At 39.9% G+C, this 21508-nt stretch overlaps 1 protein-coding gene across 4 annotated transcripts in view; it reads left to right on the top strand.

Annotated features, from left to right (window-relative positions):
• The window catches only part of MRTFA (myocardin related transcription factor A), a 194201-nt gene that overhangs the window by 15222 nt on the left and 157471 nt on the right, over positions 1 to 21508 (top strand). For all 4 annotated transcript variants that reach the window (XM_070253668.1, XM_070253664.1, XM_070253669.1 and 1 more), the window contains one exon: positions 19540 to 19601. The gene's annotated coding sequence lies outside the window, so the exon portion shown is untranslated. The remainder of the gene's footprint in view (positions 1 to 19539; positions 19602 to 21508) is intronic.

The following is a 21508-nucleotide window of genomic DNA, read 5'->3' as shown; positions in this document are numbered from 1 at the left end:
AGACCTAAGTAAGTGGAGATATACCATGTTCACGTTTTGAAAGACCCAATACTGTTAAGTTGTCCAGTCTTCCCAAAATAATCTGAAGATTCTGTGTGTTCACGATCAAAATCCCAGAAGATTTTTTTAATAGAAATTGACCTGCTGAATCTAAGATTTACATGAAAATGCAAAGGACCTCAAGTATCCAAAACAATCTAGAATTGGAAGAACAAACTTGGAGGAATTAAATTACCTGATTTCAACACTTTACAAAGCTAGAGTAATCAAGACAATGTGGTATTGGTGTAAAAATAGACATATGGATCATTAGAACACAGTAAAGGGTACTGAAATAGACACGTGTGTATGGTCAATTTGATTTTTTAACAAAAGTGCAAACATAATTCAATAGAGAAAGGATAATCTTTTCAACAAATATTGCTGAACAGTTGGATATTGGTATGTAAAGAAAAGAATCTCAATCTCTGTCTCACACTATATACAAAAATTAATTTGAAGTGGCTCCTAGACCTAAACATACAAACTAAAACCATTAAACTTATAGAAGAAATTGTAAGAGAAAATCTCTGAGACCTTGGGGTAGGCCAAGATTTTTTAGGACGCAAAAAGCAGTAACCATAGAAGGAAAAATTGATAAATTGGACCTTGTCAAAAGTAAAACTTTCTGTTCTTCAGAAGACACTAAGAAAATGAAGAGGTAAGCCACAGACTGGGAGGAAATATTTACACACACACACACACACACACACACACACACACGATAGATCTATCTCAAAGGCCTTATATCCAGAAAATGTAAAAACCTTTAAAACTCAATGATATGGCAATAGCCCAATTAAAACTAAGCAACTGGGGCCGGCCCGATTGCACAGTGGTTAGTGCATACGTTCCGCTTCGGTGGCCTGGGATTCGCCAGTTCGGATCCTGGCTGCAGACACGGCACCGCTTGGCAAGCCCTGATGTGGTGGGCGTCCCACATATAGAGTGGAGAAAGATGGGCACGGATGTTGGCTCAGTGCTGGTTTTCCTCAGCAAAAAGAGGAGGATTGGCAGCAGATGTTAGTTCAGGGCTAATCTTCCTCAGACAAAAACAAAAACAAAAACAAAACAAAAAAACTAAGCAATAGATTTGAACAGACACTTCACAGAAGAAAATATGTTTGAATGCCTAAAAGCATATGAAAAGATGCTCAACATCATTAGTCACCAGGGAAATACACATTAAAGACCACAGTGAGATACTGCTTCATACCCACTAGAATAGCTAAAAATTTTTAAAAATGGAGAATTCCAGGTATTGGTGAGGATGTGAAACAACTCGAATTCATGTATGTTGCTGCTGGGGAGAGGGGAGTGGGAAATGGTGCAACCACTTTGGAAAACAATTGGTCAGTTTCTTTTAAGTTAAGCACATACTTACCATGCAACTCAGCAACCAATCTTTGGTGTTTATTACCTAAGAGAAATGAAAACATGTATTCACGAAAAGACCATATGAATCTTCATGGCAGCTTTATTCGTAATAGCCAAAAATTTGGAAACAACCCAAACGCCATCAACAGGTGAATAGATAAACCATGGATAAACAAACAAGAATTGTCAATACATGCAGCAATGTGAATGAATCTCAAAAACATTACATTGAGTGAAAGAAGTGGGACACCAAAGAGAACTTACTCTATGGTTTCATTTCTATTGAAGTTCTAGAATAGGCAAAACTATAGTGGTAGAAATTAGATCACTGGTTGCCTGGGCCTAGGGTGGGAGGGAAGGTTGACTGAATAGGGTAGTGGGGATGTTTTTTTCTTGATTAGGTGTGGTGACTACGTAAGAATGTACATTTGTCAAAACTCTTTAAACTCATTGAAACTGTATACTTAAAAAGTGTGCATTTTATTGTAAATTATATCTCAAAGTTGATTAAAAAAATACTGTGTGGGTCAGCACTATGTGGACTAAACAAAAGATTTTTGCAAACCAAATTTGGTTGAGGTCAGCCAGTTTCTAACAGTTTCTTTTCTTTTTTTGAGGAAAATTAGCCCTGAGCTAACATCGACACCAATCCTCTCCTTGCTGAGGAAGACTGGCCCCGAGCTAACATCCATGCCCATCTTCCTCTACTTTATATGTGGGACGCCTACCACAGCATGGGTTGATGGCTTGGGATCTGAACCAGTGAACCCCGGGCCGCTGAAGCGGAATGAGCAAACTTAACTGCTGTGCCACTGGGCCGGCCCCCTAACAACAGCTGATCTATCCCCACACATATACGCACACTACAAGAGTGCCTGGCTCATAATAGGTCTTCCGGTTTCTGTTGAATGAGTAAATGGATGAATACCGTGCCTTCTTGCCGCTCCATTGCAAGCAAATATCCCATCCTTCGTCCTCCTGCAGTTTTCTAACCCCAGTCGTTTTAAGGAGTTGTTTGGCTTCTCCTGGCTGTAGCACCTTGAGTACAAAAGAGGTAATTCATTCATTCATTCAAAGAGTTACTGAGCATCTAGCAGTGTGAAACCCTGCTTAAAGAAGGTACTTGTTAACTGTGAGGAATTACACAAGTGTCGGCTGATTATGAATATGAAATTTACATTTGGTTTATAAAAGCAATGGCTGGGTAAGCTTTTCTTGCTTAGAATCTATTTCAGCTACCATTTCTTTGTCTTGTGCATTTGCACTCTGCTGTCTGTGGAAAAATAGTGTAGGCTTAGTAACAGACACTGTACATAATAACTTCTCAGATGAGAGGAAGCAAAACATTCAGAATATCCTTCTGGTATAGCTATAGGAATGACACATTCCTTCCTTTCCAATTAGAATCTCTGAGGGATGAGTGGACTAGCCTAATTTGGTTGCTAGAACCAAATTGTTCTAGGGCTTGTCGTTAGTCTATAGCTGTATGCTGTCCTCATCAGATTTGGTTATGTAGACTTTTATAGGTCGCAAGCAGAATTATTACAGGTTTTTTTAAACCAGAACTTTAAAAAGCACTGGTTATCATTCTGTACTAATAATTGTTACTTTCCTGACTTTGATCAGGCTGCCTTGAATTCTCCAAACAGCCTTCTTCCTCCCATTCCACAAACTGGGTCTTTGCCCATTTTTAAAGTTAACCTGAGGCTTAACTCCTTTACAAAACAACTCTCCTTGATTAATACAAATGAGTCATTCAGCCTTAAACTTGTTTGCAGACTCTCCTCTTCCTATAGTGCCTTCTTTTAATTTATCTTTTTTTACTTCACATTTCTTTTTTTTTCACCAAGAGCTTTTCTTCATATTCACATCCTAGTTCATTGGGGGGGGAGGGGGGTAACAGCTGCACCTAATACTGTTTTCTCTCCATGTATCTAATGTAAGATCTATACCAGGTGGGTTTAGTAAATAAAGCAAAGAAGATTGTTGGTACATTCTAGCAGGAAGCTGACTAACATGCAGTTCAGAGTCCATAATGGATAAAAATACAGTTAGATAACTGTGGACCTAGGTCTTTTCTCCTCCACCTTTTCTTGACACATTCTCCTGAAAAGGAAGCCAGGGAGATTAAGAGTTGCTTCTATCTGATAATAGCCCAGAAACTTAAGAGGAGGCAAGTCCCATACCAGCACTCTGAGTCCAGTGAGAGAGCTTAATGAACTGCCTTTACTTGTACAGTAGTCAGAGTTTGTCTCTGTGCTGAGACATCAGAGGAACTGACTGAGAAATTTAACAGGAAAATAGGAACAAGGAAAAAGAAATGAGCATTGGAATTGCATGTGTGTATAATCTTGATAGTTTAATTTCGAAAGATCTGTTAGCCTCCTTGACAGGTTTCTCTGATTAGAACTGTTTCAACTTATGCCCAAGCTAAAATTAATGTCATACTAAAGAAAGAAGACTTTAGTTTATCTGCCTTTCGGAATATACTGTTTCAAATACCTGTTATCCCTGATGGGATCAGTATCTTGTTTAGTCATTTTCGCTATTCAAGATTAAATTTACTTTCATTGTACATTCCTACCAACAGCACAAGGGTTCCAGTTTCTCCACGTCCTTACCAGCACTTGGGGTTTTTTTTTTTTTTTTTAAGATTTTATTTTTCCTTTTTCTCCCCAAAGCCCCCCGGTACATAGTTGTATATTTTTAGTTGTGGGTCCTTCTAGTTGTGGCATGTGGGACGCGGCCTCAGCATGCCTTGATGAGCGGTGCCATGTCTGCAGCCAGAATATGAACAGGTGAAATCCTGGGCCACTGAAGCAGAGCGCGTGAAATTAACTACTTGGCCATGGGCTGGTCCCCAAGTATTGTCTGATTTTTTAATAGTACCCATCCTAATGAGTATGAGGTGGTAGTATTTTACTTTTTTTTTAAGATTTTACTTTTTTTGTTTTTAAGATTTTACTTTTTTCAAAAAGATTTTATTTTTCCTTTTTCTCCCCAAAGCCCCCCGGTACATAGTTGTATATTTTTAGTTGTGGGTCCTTCTAGTTGTGGCATGTGGGACGTGGCCTCAGCATGGCTTGATGAGCGGTGCCATGTCCATGCCCAGGATCCGAACCGGTGAAACCCTGGGCTGCTGAAGTGGAGCACGCGAACTTAGCCACTCGGCCACAGAGTAGGCCCCAGATTTTACTTTTATTTATTTATTTATTTATTTATTTATTTATTTATTTATTTATTTATTTTTTGAGGAAGATTAGCCCTGAGCTAACATCTGCTGCCAGTCCTCCTCTTTTTGCTGAGGAAGACTAGCCCTGAGCTAACATACGTGCCCATCTTCCTCTACTTTATATGTGGGACACCTACCACAGCATGGCTTGCCAAGCAGCGCCATGTCCGCATCCGGGATCCGACCTGGCAAAGCCCGAGCCGCCGAAGCGGAACGTGCGCAGTTGACCGCTGCACCGCTAGGCCGGCCCCAGATTTTACTTTTATTTATTTTTACTTTTCACTTTTCCTTCTTCTCCCCAAAGACCCCTGGTACATAGTTGTATATTTTAGTTGTGGGTCCTTCCACTTGTAGCATGTGGGATGCTGCCTCATCCTGGCTTGATGAGTGGTGCCATGTTGGCACCCAGGATTTGAACCAGCAAAACCCTCCCTGGCCGCCAAAGTAGTGTGTGTGAACTTAACCACTTGGCCACAGGGCTGGCCCTGGTAGTCTTTTACATTTTTAGTGTTTCCATATATGATTGATTGCATAGTGTTGCCTCTTTAGTTATTTTCACATTACTGTTTTTTTTCCCCCAACAATTACCAGTCGTGCCTGAAGTGCTTATTTGACTTGTTACCATAAACTGTATGAGGGCAGGGACCTTATTCATCTTCATCACTAGTATCCGTGGGGCTGAGACAGTACCTGACATGTTACACTTCCTTAGTGAGTATTTGGTGAATGAATGAATGAATGGGAGTAGGCATAGTGTATGGTTAAAACCAAGGACTTTGAGGGCCTGGCCTGGTGGTGTAGTAGTTAAGTTTGCATGCTCTGCTTTGGTGGCCCAGGGTTTGCAGGTTCTTCCCCAAACAAAAAGAGGAAGCTTGGCAAGAGATGTTAGCTCAGGGCCAATCTTCCTCACCAAAAAAGACCCCCCCAAACCAAAAAAACCCCACACTAAGGACTTGGACATCAGACAGACTTGGACTTGAATCCTGGTTTCCTCCTTTATAAAATGGGCTTGATAATGCCTTCCTCATAGGATTTTGGTAAGATTAAATGAGATCACATATGTAAATCCTTAGTACAGCACCTGGCACATTGTAATGATCCAGTAAGTGGCAGCTGTTATTATTAGAGGTCAGCTGGTCACTTGGGGCATCTGTAAGTTTGGGGTTTAAAAATCCTTATTCTGTCACTAATAAGCTTGTAATATTGAACAAGTTGTCTTAAGCTCTGTGGTGTGAGTTTTTTTTTTTTTTTTTTTTTAGTAAAATAAGAGCACTAAGATGACCCCTAAGGGCCCTCCTGTGATTTTCATTTGATCCTTACAGTTGTCACTGCAGCAATCATTACCACTTCATATTATCTCAACTTTAATTATGGTAGATTGTTAATCCCAGAGAATGAATCTCAGAAGCATCTAAATGATAGGATTGATTTAGAAGAATTGCTTTTTTAAATTGAGGTCATAATAGTTTATAACATTGTGAAATTTCAGTTGTACATTGTTATTTGTCAGTCACCTTGTAAATGTGCCACTTCACCCCTTGTGCCCACCTGGCAACCCTCTTCTCCTCTGGGACCACTAAACTGTTCTCTTTGTTCCTGTGTTAGTTTATCTTCCACATATGCGTGAAATCATACTGTGTTTGTCTTTCTCTGTCTGGGTTATTTCACTTAACCTAATACCCTCCAGGTCCATCCATGTCGTTGCAAATGGGACGATTTTGTCTTTTTTTATGGCTGAGTAGTATTCCATTGTGTGTGTGTGTACACACACCACATCTTCTTTATCCAATCATCAGTCGATAGGCACTTGGGTTGCTTCCATGTCTTGGCTATTGTGAATAATGCTGCAATGAACATGAGGGGCCTAAGTCTCTTTGAATTTTGGATTTCAGATTCTTTGGATAAATACTCAGTAGTGGGATAGCTAGGTCATATGGTATTTCTGTTTTTAATTTTTTGAGAAATCTCCCTTCTGTTTTCTAAAGTGGCTGCATCAGCTTGCATTCCCACCAGCAGTGTATGAGGGCTCCCTTTTCTCCACATCCTCTCCAACGTTTGTTATTTTTTGTCTTGGTAATTATAGACATTCTAACAGGTGTGAGGTGATCTCTCAGTGTAGTTTTGATTTGCGTTTGCCTGATGATTAGTGATGTTGAACATCTTTTCCTGTGCCATCTGTATGTCTTCTTTGGAGAAATGTCTCTTTGTATCCTCTGCCCATTTTTTTGTTTATTTATTTATTTTTTTGCTGAGTTGTATGAGTTCTTTATATATTTTGGAGATTAACCCCTTGTCGGATATATAATTTGCAAATATTTTCTCCAAGTTGATAAGTTGTCTTTTTGTTTTGTTCCTGGTTTCCCTTGCCTTGCAGAAGGTCTTTAGTCTGGTGATGTCCCACTTATTTTTTCTAAAAGAATTTTTTAAAGAAAAGATCATTCCATTTCAAACGTTAAACCATTGAAACAGTTGGAGAGTAATTTGCCCTGGTGTGAGGGGTTTAGTAATGATTTAATATGCCAGGTTGTGTATGACCATTCAGTGGTCATAGAAATGGAGGACTGCAGATTGTAATGTAGATAGTTTTGTAGTTTTGCTGAGTTGTGTTGTACTTAGCTGTTGGGGAGACTTGCTTTAAAGATACCTTTCTGTCCATTTGCTATGCTGCTGATTGAAGAGGAAAGTAAAATAATCCTTAGGAGAAGACTTCTAATTTCTGAGATGTGGCTGGTTGTGTCCCTGTTCTTAGCAAATGTGGGACCAGATATGTAAACTCGGTCTGGCTGGGTATGAAAGAAAGAGCATTTCATCAGTTTGCCCAGCTAATGAGTAAATGTTATGACTCCATCTAGCACAATTAGTTGTTTTTTTGTACAAGTAACTTGGAAGAGAGGGTAGAAGAAACTACTTTTTATTGAGTATCTGTTGTATGCTAGCCACTGTTAGGTGCTTTCATTTATGCTCTCTTATTTGGTTTTAATTCGTTGACAGAATACTTGTTTTTGCATCTACACAGTGCTGAGTATGACTTCCCTTGATTACTTACAGACTTTCCTGGACTTGGGAATGGTCCCTGTACGTGAACCCCTATAGCTTTTGTTAGAAGTCACTGCTGCTAGCCCCAAGAAAGTATATAGAGCCTTCAAGGAGGAGCTCTTTTGGCTCCACTAAGAGCAATAACTCTGATAGCTTTTGCCACCAAACTCCCTCATCTCTTCAGAGGTGCTTTCTGGTAGTCTCTCTCCAAGTGGGAATCCTAAACACTTTCTCACTGAAAAATATTAGAGTTGATGATTAGACTTCCAGATGAAGCACACACTTGTATTGTGTATAAAATTATTTATCTATTAGCATATTGGTCATATGGAAGGATTTCTATAATTTACATCTTTATAAAACATTTGTTTAATGGAAAGAATATGGGCCATGGAAGCCTCTTAACAGTTGTGTGACCTTGAGCTAGTATCACTTTCTCTGGGTCTGTGTCCTCATCAATAAAATGGGGATATACTTATCTTGTGGGGATGTTACCAAGATTAAGTGAAATAAATAATGTAGGTAAAGCTCATGGATATTCTGCAGATGTTGGTACTGTCTCTTGCTTCTCCTTCCTTTCTCTTTTTTAAATAACTGAGTAAAATCTCTTTGAGCATAAATTAGTTTGTTATTGCCTTTATTAAGATTGCTTAGCCACATGCCCCAGGGATTGATAGTGAAATTTATTTTTCTTTTCTTATCAATTACAAATGCTGTTAGACATTTATTCTTGTTTAGACGTTGGAATGAGGAAACTTTTATTAAGCAGAATTAAATGGATGCTTTAGGCGGATTTCTGAGATCTGGCAAATTTGGACAGGAAAATTAGAATTGCTTTCATAGTGGAGTTCCCACCTGGAACATAGCTGGCAGTGAGAAGAAAAGTTATGCAATTACATTCCTTATCAGATGTTCAGTAAAGTTTATTGTTGTCTGAAACACTCGAGGAAGTCTCTTACTCTCTTTCAGTCATGAAGCTGATTGTGGAATAGGAGATGAGTAAATGAAAATTAGTCTGACTTTGGCAATTGGAGAATGAGAAGAATGCTAACCCCCAGGCATCTGGGCTTATTTCACCTCCCCAGAGATCTCCTCAGAGATCATGACCTATTGGTTGTAAGCATTTAAAAAAAACTGTAGGTGAAGCCTGGACTAAGTCGGGCAGTTGAGAAGATTTTAGGTTTAGGGGCCAGCCCCCTGGTGGCGTGGTTCAGTTCGTGTGCTCTGCTTTGGTGGCCCAGGGTTTCACCAGTTCACATCCTGGGCACAGACGTGGCACTGCTCCTCAGGCCATGCTGAGGTGGCATCCCACATAGCACAACCAAAAGGACCTACAACTAGAATATACAACTCTGTACTGGGGAGCTTTGGGGAAGAGAAGAGGAGGAAAAAAAGATTGGCAGTAGATGTTAGCTCGGGTGCCAATCTTTAAAAAAAAACTGATTTTAGGTTGGTAATGGAATGCAGAGATGATTTTCACTGGCCAAAATCAATTTCAGTGTTTTAGTTTTACTCACCTGAAGTTCTTCTTGGTAAAAATTATTCTCTTCAATCCATTCTTTCCAGAGTCACAGGAATAATCTTAAAAACTTAAACTGAATCACGTCACTGCTCTCCTTAAAACACTCACCTCCAATGGTTTCCTGTTTGCATTTAGAGTAAAATCCAGATTTCTTCCCATGACTTGTGTTGCATGCATCCTCTATCTGTGCTGATTGCCCCTCTTTCCCCTTCAGTCAGTTACGTTATCATCTGTTGGTCTCTAGATCTTTCCACTTTTCCTTATCACCATTTCTAAAAAGTAGATATTTTCTGCCTACAAAGTCCCTTCTTTGTTTCTTTTATAACTCAGAGACGTTTATGATTAGTTTTTTGCTTGATGGCCTACTTATTTTTGTCTTCCTGTGCTCTGAGATTGTAAACTCCATGACAGCAGAGACCATGTTTTATCCTTTTTTATCTAGCACATTTTGGCACATGGTAAGTATTTAATAAATATGTGTTGAATGAATGACAGTTTGATAATTTCTGCTTTATAGAGAAATAGATACATTAGTTCATAAAGGAACAGGCGTTTATGTTGATCTGAAAGTCTGTGAAATGATAGAAGTCCACGTGGACAAAAAGAAATGATTCGTTTCTTGGGTTGAATCTTTCAGAATTAATTTGGATGATGCCTGGGAAGGTTTTCCTTATTGGCCGGAGTTGGATTAGATCTCCCTCTTGTTTGGTCTATGACATCATGTGCTGGCCTCTTTTATAACAGCAGATTCCCTAATTGATTCCTTGAGAGAGAGAGAATGTAGTTTGGTATCGTATCCTCAAGACTCAGGTTGGTGCCTGGCATATGGTAGTTGTGCTCAATAAATATTTGTACAGTTGAGAAATAAGTGTTAGAATAGAGGTATATCTTAAGAAACAAACAGTTTTTACTTTGGTAGATTTATGGAGCTCATTGGTCCCAAAAGTCTTTTGTCCTTTATTTGTTTTTCAAGTTCACCAGATTGTGACATAAGTGAAAAAAAAATTTAAATCTTTATTATGGAAAATTTCAAACACGTATAAAAATAAAGAGAAAAATAAAATGAACCACCACCACGGACCTATCAAACAGTTTCAACAATTATCAACACGTGACCAGTTGTTTAATCTTGCTCCCCACTTCCTCCTCAATATTTTAAAATAAATCCCAGATATTGTATCACTTCATCTGTAAATACTTCAGAATGGTATAATCAATTTAAGAACTAGTTAACTCTTGGAAAAACCTGATATAAAAATTCCGTTTGTCTTCTTGAATCTAATTGTAGATGCCAGCTGGTGAATTTCCATGTGCTAAACCACTCCCAGGGCCTGACTCACTATTGAAAACATATACTCCATTGTAATTGCCGAGATAGCAGTAGTTTGCTAGAATATGTTATTGTGATTATTTTTATTGGGTACAGAGAGGTTACCAATAAGTAAGAAGTCACGTTGGAGATAAGTTTTTTCCTTTGGAGATGTGTAAAGACAGATGACACTTTGACATTGTGCATTACAGGACTTTAAGATTTTGTTTGGAAAATGAAAATGAAATATGGTTTGTAGCTTCATAGAGTATATTCCCATAGTTCTTTGTGGGTGAATTCCTGCGAGTCACAATTAACAGTAAAGTGAAGAGTAAGGGTGCCAGAAGACTCAGAGCTAGAAAGACTCCTAAGACACCTAAGTCTTGGGAGGTCGAGGGTTTAGAGCTTGGGCCGCAGGAAGAGTCACATGGCATTGAAAGTGGTTATGGTTAGTTTTATTCTAGAAGTTAAAGTTGTAACCTAGACCTCTGTAAGTAGCCTAGGTTAAATAAAATTTCTTTTTGGAAGTGAAGAGAAGGCACTCTTTCAGCAAATATTTTAAAGGATTAGGTACTAGCTTGTAAAATTTGGAGATTGGCACTGAGTGAATGGTTGGACTAGAAAAGTGTTTTCTTGTGATCCCAGTTTTTCTGTGGAGAAGAATTGAAGGGGAGATGGAAATGATCGTAACCACCTTTAACTATTTTGTTTACCAACCACATAAGAGAACAAGACCCTGATTCTAAGAGGCCGCAAGTCCCAGCCTTGCTAGGCCTGCAACCTTGCTTTCTCCTTATCCTGAATCACCATGTGAGTCTTCTGCATGTACAATCGATAGGAGATGGTGGATCTGATTAAGTTAATTCTTGGCAATTTATTTTGAAAACCTGCTCTTTTGTTCCCACCTCTATATTTCCATAACCCTCAGTTAATTCCTCTACTAAAGTACTTGTTACACAATGCCTTGAATAGGGATTTTGTCATAATCATCTATGTATCCTTAGCCTCTAGCACATGGTCACTTGGAAAATATTTGTTGACATATGATGATCCCTTTCCAACCCTGAGATGGTGTGATTTTGTGATTTCTCCAGTGGCCTTGACCCGGAATATGGGAATAGTGCTAATCCTCTGTAGGCTCCTCTCTGTATTGTTCTTCCTAGATGCTGTTTGTTCTCAGGCTCTGGGCCATTCTCTTCTTTTGGGACTTTCCAGGGAACAGAGGAGAGAAAAATTTGTGTTTAGAGCAAGAGGAGTATGTCAGACTGAAGTTGATATGTTAGGATCACTGGAATCCTCCAGTTGCTGTCAGGATGAAGAATTCAGTGTTGGTAACAAGATGCCAGGAGCTCATTCTATTTTATTCTTGTTCTTCATTTGCTGAGGTGTGACCCCATACCCTTGACTGTGAGGTAGAATGGATTTCAGTCTTGATCTTTATGCTTTAAGGATATGGTCAGCCATTGGGAATTAATCACCATCACACTATACTGAGTATTTCTTTTTTCATGTATATGGTAACTGCTGAAATTAATGTGTTATAAAACTGTAGCATCTAGACCAAATTAAACCTGTGGTTTATCATCTGTTACAAGAGAGTAAAATGGAAATGTTAAAAACCATTATTTCATCAACTTGACCCTATTTAGCTGTTGGAAAAGTTGGAAAACCAACTGTCTCAAACTCAACATGCATAGAACTAAAAGTAAACTATTCATTTTCCTCCTTTAAATTGTTTTTCCAGCAACAGCTTTCCCTGTCTTATGATGACATCTCTTTTAGTTGCTCTGGTCAAAACTTTGGACTCGGAGCCGGCCCTGTGGCTGAGTGGTTAAGTTCATGCGCTCCGCTGCCACAGCCCAGGGTTTCGCCAGTTCGGATCCTGGGCATGGACATGGCACCGTTTGTCAGGCCATGTTGAGGCGGCGTCCCACATGCCACAACTAGAAAGACCTGCAACTAAGATATACAACTATGTACTGAGAGGATTTGGGGAGATAAAGCAGAAAAAAAAAAAAAAGATTGGCAACAGTTGTTAGCTCAGGTGCCAATCTTTAAAAAAAAACAACAAACAGGGGCTGTCCTGATGGCACAGCGCTTAAGTTCACACGTTCCACTTCTTGGCGGCCAGGGGTTCGCTGGTTCGAATCCCGGGTGTGGACATGGCACTGCTTAGCACACCATGCTGTGGTAGGCGTCCCACATAGAAAGTAGAGGCAGATGGGCATGGATTTTAGCTCAGGGCCAGGCTTCCTCAGCAAAAAAGAGGAGGACTGGTAGTAGTTAGCTCAGGGCTAATCTTCCTCAAAAAAAAAGAAAAAACAAACAACAAACTTTGGACTCTTATCTGTCTGTCATACACCATTCCACTCTGCCAGGAAGATTTACTGGACCTACCTTCAAAATTTATCCAAAATCAACCACTTCTCACTATTTCTACTGCTACCAGTGTGGTCTAAGCCACTGTCCTGTCTTGCCCAGCTTCTACCCTTTCCTTTATTCTCAGCACAGCAGCCTGAAGTGTTCTTGTTAGACCTCAGTCAGATTATTGTCACTCCTCAGTTCAGAAACCTTGCAGTGGCTCCCCACTCCGCTCTGAGTAAAAGCCCATGAGGCCTTGACTTGTCTGGTCTTTTATTCACTTCTCTGACCTCACGTACTGTATCCCTCTTGCTTGCTCTGCTGTAGCCCCACTATCTTTCTTGCTGTTCCTTGAAGGTGACACTCCTGCTTCTGCCTCAGGACCTTTGCAGTAGCTGTCTCTTCTCTCTGGAATGCTTGCCCCTACATATCTGCATGGCTAAGTCTCTCACCACTGTGAAATCTTTGCTTCAGTCTCACTTTCTCAATGAGGCCTACCTTAATCATCTTGTTTAAAAATTATAACTCCTCTGCTCCACACACTTCTGATTCTCTTTGTTATGATCTATCTTTTCTTTTTTCTGAAACATTCATTATATTTTAAGATCTGTATAGTTTACTTACTATCTTATCTATTTCCCCCAGTAGAATATAAGCTCCATGAGGGCAGGTATCTATGTCTATCTTGATCCCAGATCTATCTTATGCAACCACAGTGCATAAGTAAGTGCACTGGCATAAGTAAGTGCACTGGCATATAGTAGGCTTTAACTAAATAATTGTTGAATAAATGAACGAATGAATTGTGAGCTGTCGAACTGTTTCTTTTGGTTAAATCCATGCTTTTTTGGTACCTAGAGCCAGTACCAACAAAGCAGTTTATATATTTGAATATACCACCAATAACATCTCTTCATGGTCTTTTTGCAAGTTAGGTGGTATTATCCATCTGTTTTTTTAGGTGAGGAGGCTGAGGCTCAGGGAAGTAAAGTAACTTAGCTGAAGATCGTATGGCTAATAAAGGTAGGAACTGGGATACAAATCCAGATCTGACTCCAAAGCCCACACTTGTTCTCTGCTGCCATGTTAGCTCCTTAAAAGGAGAATCACATAAGAAAATAGATCTTCAGGTACTTGAAAATTATAAAGTGGATTTTGCTTTGCAGTTTCAAAAAGTGATAGGTGTATCTGCATGTCTGGAGCTACAGCGTCTGAGTCTTAATACGCAGTGAAATGGGAGATGCTTCCATGGCTTGTTGGGGGGTGTGGGCAGAGGAAGGCAAAATTGGGAGCTTTGATAGAATTTGAATGAGTGGAAGGTTTAAGACTTTAGTTTTTCATTTGTAAAATGTCCTGTATTTTCTAGCGCCTTACCAAGCATGTGTGAGGTTGAGAGCTGCAGCTGGGCTGACCAGCAGGCTACACAGACCTTCCTTATCCCTCCCTCCCTTCTTCCTTTCATAGTGTATATACTCTTCTTTCCTTTTCTCCCTTGTCGCCTTAATCAAATATTACAGTAACTGTTCTTTAAAGTATCTATCCAAGTTAAACTGATAATCGGGAAGGAAAGATTCTCGGTGGGTTTGAAAGGCAGCAGAGTATATTGCTCCTTGTGGGTTTATAGTCTCTTCTAGAGGAGGTTATAGACACATCTGGGAACACAGTAGGCTCTCTCGACTCTACTTTTGAGGCTCCATTACCTCCAACCAGTACCAGCTCTTGGAGGAGGCTACATAGATTGACATTTCTGACTTTCCTACTTGCTCCAGGGGGTCCAGTCCACTTAATGTTCTTTCTTGCAAGTGGAAAAAAGAGCAAATAGAGAATCAGGAAGAATGAGATTAAGATTTTTTTCATAGATGTTCAGTTTGAGGAGATATGTAACCAGATCCTGTTGAGGCTGATTGCTTTAAAACCACAGTTCATTCATTTAATTGGGAATTGTTTTTTTCTCCTTTTTTGATAGCAGAGTTAAACCTGTATATTGATTTTCTTTCTTCTTTCCTCTTTTTCCTTTTTCTCCCTTCCATTCCATTTTTTGTTACTTTCCTTTCATTCTTTGCATCCTTTCCCCCCTAAATTAAAATGAAACAATAGCATTCTTTCAGAAGAGATGCTTGTTTGAAAGAAGACCCCAAATTCTATGAAACTGCTTATTTTTTTTGTGTGTGAAATTTATTTTTTAGTAGATAAAGATAACGTTATCTTAGATTATAAACATTCTCATCCCCTTTGGAATGTAAGGAAAACTTTTTTTGTTTTTCTTTTTTGCTGAGGAAGATTTGCCCTGAGCTAACATCCATTGCCAATCTTCCTCTTTTCTTTTCCCCCTTGAGGAGGATTTGCTCTGAGCTAACTTCTGTGCCAGTCTTGCTCCATTTTGTATGTGGGTGGCCACCATAGCATGGCTGCCAATGAGTGGTATAGGTCCATGCCCAGGAAGTGAACCTGGGCTGCTGAAGTCAGCTGTGGTGAACTTAATCACTAGGCCACAGGGCTGGCCCCAGGAAAACTTTTTTTTTTCCTTTGGTGAGGAAGATTGGCCCTGAGCTAACATCTCTTACCGATCTTCCTCTTATTGCTTGAGGAGGATCATCCCTGAGCTAACATCTGTTCCAGTCTTCCTCTATTTTTTTTGTATGTGGGATGCTGCCACACCATGGCTTGATGAGCGGTGGGTAGGTCCATGCCTAGGATCCAAACCTGCGAACCCCAGGCCACTGAAACAGAGCACGAATTTAACCACTATGCCTCTGAGCCAACCCCTCAGGAAAACTTTTTATTTTTATTTTTTTAAAGATTTTATTTTTTTCCTATTCCCCCCAAAGCCCCCCAGTACATAGTTGTATATTCTTCTTTGTGGGTCCTTCTAGTTGTGGCATGTGGGACACTGCCTCAGCGTGGTTTGGTGAGCAGTGCCATGTCCGCGCCCAGGATTCGAACCAATGAAACACTGGGCCGCCTGCAGTGGAGCGCGCGAACTTAATCACTCGGCCACGGGGCCAGCCCCAGGAAAACTTTTTAAAGTTAAACTTCCAGCAAAGAGTCTATGTGAGTGTGTAGTGAGCCAAAAGCATTGAAAATAACTACCATAATTTTCTACTGCCCAAGCTTTGTTTTTGTTTTTTTTTGAGGAAGATTGGCCCTGAGCTATCATCTGTTGCCAATCTTTCTCTTTTTGTTTTTTCTCCCCAAAGCTCCTCAGTACATAGTTGTATGTCCTAGTTGTAGATCCTTCTAATTCTTCTATGTGGGACGCTGCCTCATCATGGCTTGATGAGCAGTGTATAGGTCCACACCCAGGATCCGAACTGGTGAACCCTGGGCCGCCGAAGCAGAGCAGGTAAACTTAACCACTATGCCACTGGCCTGGCCCAACTGCCCAAGTTTTTAAGGGACAGCATTTCCAGATCTTCAGGGCACGCTCTAATTTTAAAATTCTCTTCAGGGGCCGGCCCAGTGGCTCAGCGATTAAGTTCTCACGTTCCGCTTTGTCGGCCCGGGATTTGCTGGTTTGGATCCTGAGTGCGGACATGGCACTGCTTGGCAAGCCATGCTATGGCAGGCATCCCACATATAAAGTAGAGGAAGATGGGCATGGATGTTAGCTCAGGGCCTGTCTTCCTCACCAAAAAAAGGAGGATTGGCAGCACATCTTAGCTCAGGGCTAATCTTCCTCAAAAAAATAAAATTCTCTTCAGTTAGGGACTGGGTGTAGTTATATAAACTTTTCTTCTGTTGTAATTTCCCAAACGTTTTCTGTCGTAATAAAGCAGTGTGTTTAGTATGTAGTAGAATAAATACATTGGACTGTTAATCAGATTCTGGTTCCAGTGTTTCTGGTATCGAGTCACTGAACCCTTTCTGTACTGGTTCCTCCACTGAAAATGAAGGGGTTGAATGTATGAGTTTCTGAGGTTTAGTTATAAAAATTTAGTCATTTCAGGTTTTATTGGCATTTCTCTAAAGCCAATAAAAGATTAAAAGAACTTTGCTTATAATGCTGTTACATAAAAATGTAATTCATTTCAATATAAAGTGAGTTCGACTTGGATTCTGAAGGGGCTTAGTCAGTGGATGACTAAAACAACCTTTTCATAAGACAGTCTCATGTAGTAATCAGTTTCAAGATACATTCTCTGACAACTTTGAACTAGAAATCCAAGATCTCATTTTGAAATTAATAATTTTGAGAAATCTCTCATTAGCTTATATCTTATTTCTATTCAGATATTTTAAAAAAGCAACCCATCAACATGTAGGAGTTGACTTTCTGTTATGGCTTCCGTTGAAGTACTGTTGCTTTAGTCATTCTCCCCTGACTAAGTTCCTTTTCCTGAGAATAAGAGATTGAGCTCATACCTTTGCATAACGATCTAGAGAGTATTTTAAGCTTGGCATGTTCAAACCTGGCTGACTCGATTAATATGTGGACAAACTAGCACATTAGAACATTTTTTAAGTTCCAAGCCACAAATTGTGCTTTAAATGATCATGGGCATGTATAAAATTAATACTTAAGCCTTGAATAGCACAGACATTCAAAATGCCCCTTGCTTTGGGTGACTGATTTTCAGTGAGGCTCCTCCTTGCCCTGCACATTTCTTCCTCTGCTCTAAGCAGTGCCAAGAGCAGAGTCAGGAGAGGGTTTGTTCCTTTGGCGCTCTGCTACCCTCTGCGTTCGGCAGGCAAAAAGGCTGCTGTTTTCCTTCTTAAACTCCTACCATATGGAAAGTTGCTATAAATAAACCTTGGATTTATGATTGGACTTCTAAATTTGTAACCTCTATGATCTATGACTAAAGCCAATATAAATATCTATTAAAACATACTTACATACAGTATACAAAGCTGTGGCACCATTTCAGTGAGAAAGGTCACCAGCCACAATATCTGAATTATCAATTCAATTAATTTCTCTCTCTCAGTTGGCATGGATGAGGCCTCTTTTTGTTGTGAAACAAAAACTAGTCAGCTGATAGTTTTTACTGGTTCCACTTTGTTTTTTTTGTGCATGAATTGTTGGTGTAATTATGTAGCGGACATAGTCATGAAAATGTAAAAGTATAAAAGATTTTTTTTTTTAAGATTTTATTTTTCCTTTTTTCTCCCAAAGCCCCTGGTACATAGTTGCATACCTTTAGTTGTGGGTCCATCCAGTTGTGGCATGTGGGACGCCGCCTCAGCATGGCTTGATGAGCGGTACCATGTCCGCGCCCAGGATTTGAACTGGCGAAACCCTGGGCCGCTGAAGCAGAGTGTGCGAACCTAACCACTCAGCCATGGGGCCAGCCCCTATAATAGATTTTAAGAAACGGAGTCATTTAAATGTACTAAAGGAGCTGACTTTTTAGAAGAATCTTACCGTTTTTCATTTTGTAAATTTGAGTCTGTTGGGCCTTCAGTCAACAAGTACATAACGGGCACCTCTTATGTGCCAGACACTGTGCTTGGTCTTTGAGTATCAAGTTATATGTTTGCTGTTCAGACAAGTAAGAGAGAGAGAAGAAAGGAAACCTGAGGACAATAAAATGTTTTACCACTCTAACGGAGAAATGGACAAATGCCATGTGAGTGTGGTGGAGAGGCAAGTAGATTCACTCTGGGGAATTGGAAAAGGCTGTAGAAAATGTTTCTGTTGGACTCTGAGTTATAAAAATTACTGTAACAGTGGCTGTATTTTATTGAGTTTTGTATACTGCGATTAGTTATTGTTACCCACCAGGGAAAAGTGGGGAAGAACATTCCAGGCAATGGGAGAAACAATGGAACTATCAAAAATTGTACGTCCTAGAAGTAAGAAGTTTGGTATGGCTAATGGGAAGCAGGAGGGAGATCAGTGGCCAGGGCAAAGGCTGGTAAGACTGGATGGGATCAGATTATGAAGGACCTCAGATATACCGTTACTGTCCCTGCTGCCTTTTGTTCTTGTTTCCTTGCCTGAAGAGCTTGCTCCTCTCTTAGCTAATGTAGCCTATTTTTAAAAGACCAACTTTAAGGCACCTCCTGTGTGAAACTTTTCTCTCCTTTTCCCAAAGATTATTGATTTTTTACTGAATGATTGCACAGAGAGAGTGTACCTCGTAATAGCATATTCCATTTCTTGAACCGTTTCTTGTAGTTTAGTCTGACTCCCCAACTGGTTTCTCAACTCTTAAAGGGCAGAGAATGAATCTTCTTTAGCACCTGGTGTAGTGCTCAGCACATTATGGGGACTCAAGAAATACGTAATGAATGGATGAATATGGAAATTTGTAGATTCACCCATTGAGACAGCCCAGCTACGATGGTTGAGAGTACCTACATTTATTTAAAAGACGTTTCTTTATACCAGTAAGAGCAGTTTTCAGAGGTGTAGGTCAGTTGTCAGATGTAAAATGAGTTAAGAGTATCTGATAGGGTTGTTGTGAGGGTTAAATTAATTAGTACACTTAAGCACTTAGAACAGTGCCTGGCATATAGTAAGTGCTCACTTAGTGTTACCTATTCAACTCGAACTCTCTGGGCCTTTTTGCCAGTGACAGAGCTCAGCCACTGTTGTGCACATGGAAACGATAGCAAGGAGATAAGAAACAGCTTCTTACCTTTGAAACCAAATACCCGTTAGGAACTGAAGGAATTACTTATATTGCATGAACTTTTATTTTTCTGTTTGTGTTTTAGTGATCGAAGGGTATGGTTGGCATGGAATTGAATTTCGTCTGTCTGTGGGAATTGTAAACAAGGTAGGTCCCAGGTTTCTTTATTCTTTCCTGCCTCCTTTCCTAAGGCGTTTGTTAGTATTTTCAGTTCTAGGGAACTAGAATAGATCAGATTTGATTATTGTTTAGGGAAACACTTATCGTGGCCCCGTGATGGTCTGTCACCTGATTTATCTAATGTTGCAGACTACATCTAGTATCTTGTTAGGAAGTATTGAATGCCAAGAAACAGCCCAACCAGTTTAAAATTTGGTAGTCAGAACAGGACCATGAATTCAGACACATGCACACGCACACCATTATCCAGTCCTTAGAGAGCAGAAGGTCTTGTATTGGAGCCATTATGTAAACCAGCTTGGGGAAGTGGGAAGTGACAGGCCAGCTAATTCTTCTGGTCACTGTAAAATTCAGTAGCCTATGTGAGTGGCAGACTCAATACAGCACATGGCCTGTCTTGACAGTAGCCAGGCTGTCACTGACAACTGTAAATTTTGTTTCTGGTGATAGAATCTGTCCATCTGTAACCACTAGAGTTTGATTTGACACGGCATGCCTATGTTCCTATCTTAAGCTGCAGGGCCTGAACAAAAGTACACCAGATATGGCTTTGGCTCCTATATCTGTCTTGTGTCAGATGCCCGCAAAAAGAGCTATAGATGGCAGCTTCACTGAGCTCTGCAAACCTATTTCTGTCAGAACATTTCCTGTCAAAGTAAGGGCTAGTGCTAGTTCGTGCAGTTCTAGTTTTCCATGTTCTTAGGTGTGCGGAGACCCCACTGTATTGGTGCAGGAAACTAGGATCACTTGGAGAGTGAACTTGATAGCCAAAAAAACAATGACAGTACTCCCCACAACGCCCAACCAAGAATCCTGTGAACTTCTGCATAGGCTTCTCTGGGTTGATGGCAATCTTTGACGCTTGCTGCACCTGCACTAAGGAGCAGTGTAGGTTCTTGAGACTGGCTTTCACAGTCGCAAAGAACAGGAACTGTTAATACATTGCTACGAGGAAAAACAGTTGACCCACTTCCTAAAGCAGTAGGAACATAGTCCTTGGAATTGACACTGACTGCTGCCTAGGAAGAGGGTAGATTAAAGTTTAACTTCTGCAAATGAATCCTGTCATCCTCATTGGGTGGCCTGAATTTTAAGGGTCTGATCTGGGTGGTCAGTCAGGAAATTACCTTTCTATTCTCCTGCTTTATATTGGGGTAATAATAAACAGGCACTATTTCACTGAAATGCTGTAAGAATTGATGGAAAGGAAAGAAAGGAACTAACATTTATTGAATGCCTACTAAGGGTTAGGCATGGTGTACTGTAAGTTTCACATTCTGTTCTTTCATTGAAATATATAAAGTTCATTGATACTACAATTTTTCAAGTCTTGGTAGATAATATCAAGAATATCACTATCTTGAACTATTTTGACATTTATTATAGCCATTTAGAGGAAATAGAATTATATATTGATATATATTAGTTTCTTTGTGTCTGCTAGAATATTCTTTTATGGAGAAAGAAATACCTATATGAGTTAGTAGAATTTTTTGTTTTTGTTTTTATTTTGTGGGCTTGCTACTGATTTAATGGGCAGCAGAGAGGAGACTAGCAGGTCTGAAATTGGAGACACCTGTGCTGTTTTGGGAAGTTGAGACTGTTGACCCAGGGTTTGCTGAAGTTGGTACGGGAGAGGTCAGAGTAGGTTAATATTTTCATAGCTCAAAGCAAATGTGAAATGCATTTTTTTATAGGTGCAATTTTGCTTGATTTCTGTTTGTAGGTGCAAATGGGGTAAATGAAATATGGTCTTGCTGTTTTGGGAAACTTCTGCAAAAGTCCCTGAACCAATGCAAATTAATTTTCTCCAAAAATACCGAAAAATTCCCCATTTGGATGTTTTGACTGGCTGAGGGAATTGACTGTTATCA

The sequence above is a fragment of the Equus caballus genome, chromosome 28 (assembly GCF_041296265.1).
Source record: "Equus caballus isolate H_3958 breed thoroughbred chromosome 28, TB-T2T, whole genome shotgun sequence".
Taxonomy (NCBI): domain Eukaryota; kingdom Metazoa; phylum Chordata; class Mammalia; order Perissodactyla; family Equidae; genus Equus; species Equus caballus.
The sequence above is the reverse complement of the archived record's forward strand: the minus strand, read 5'-3'. Positions and strand labels throughout refer to the sequence as shown.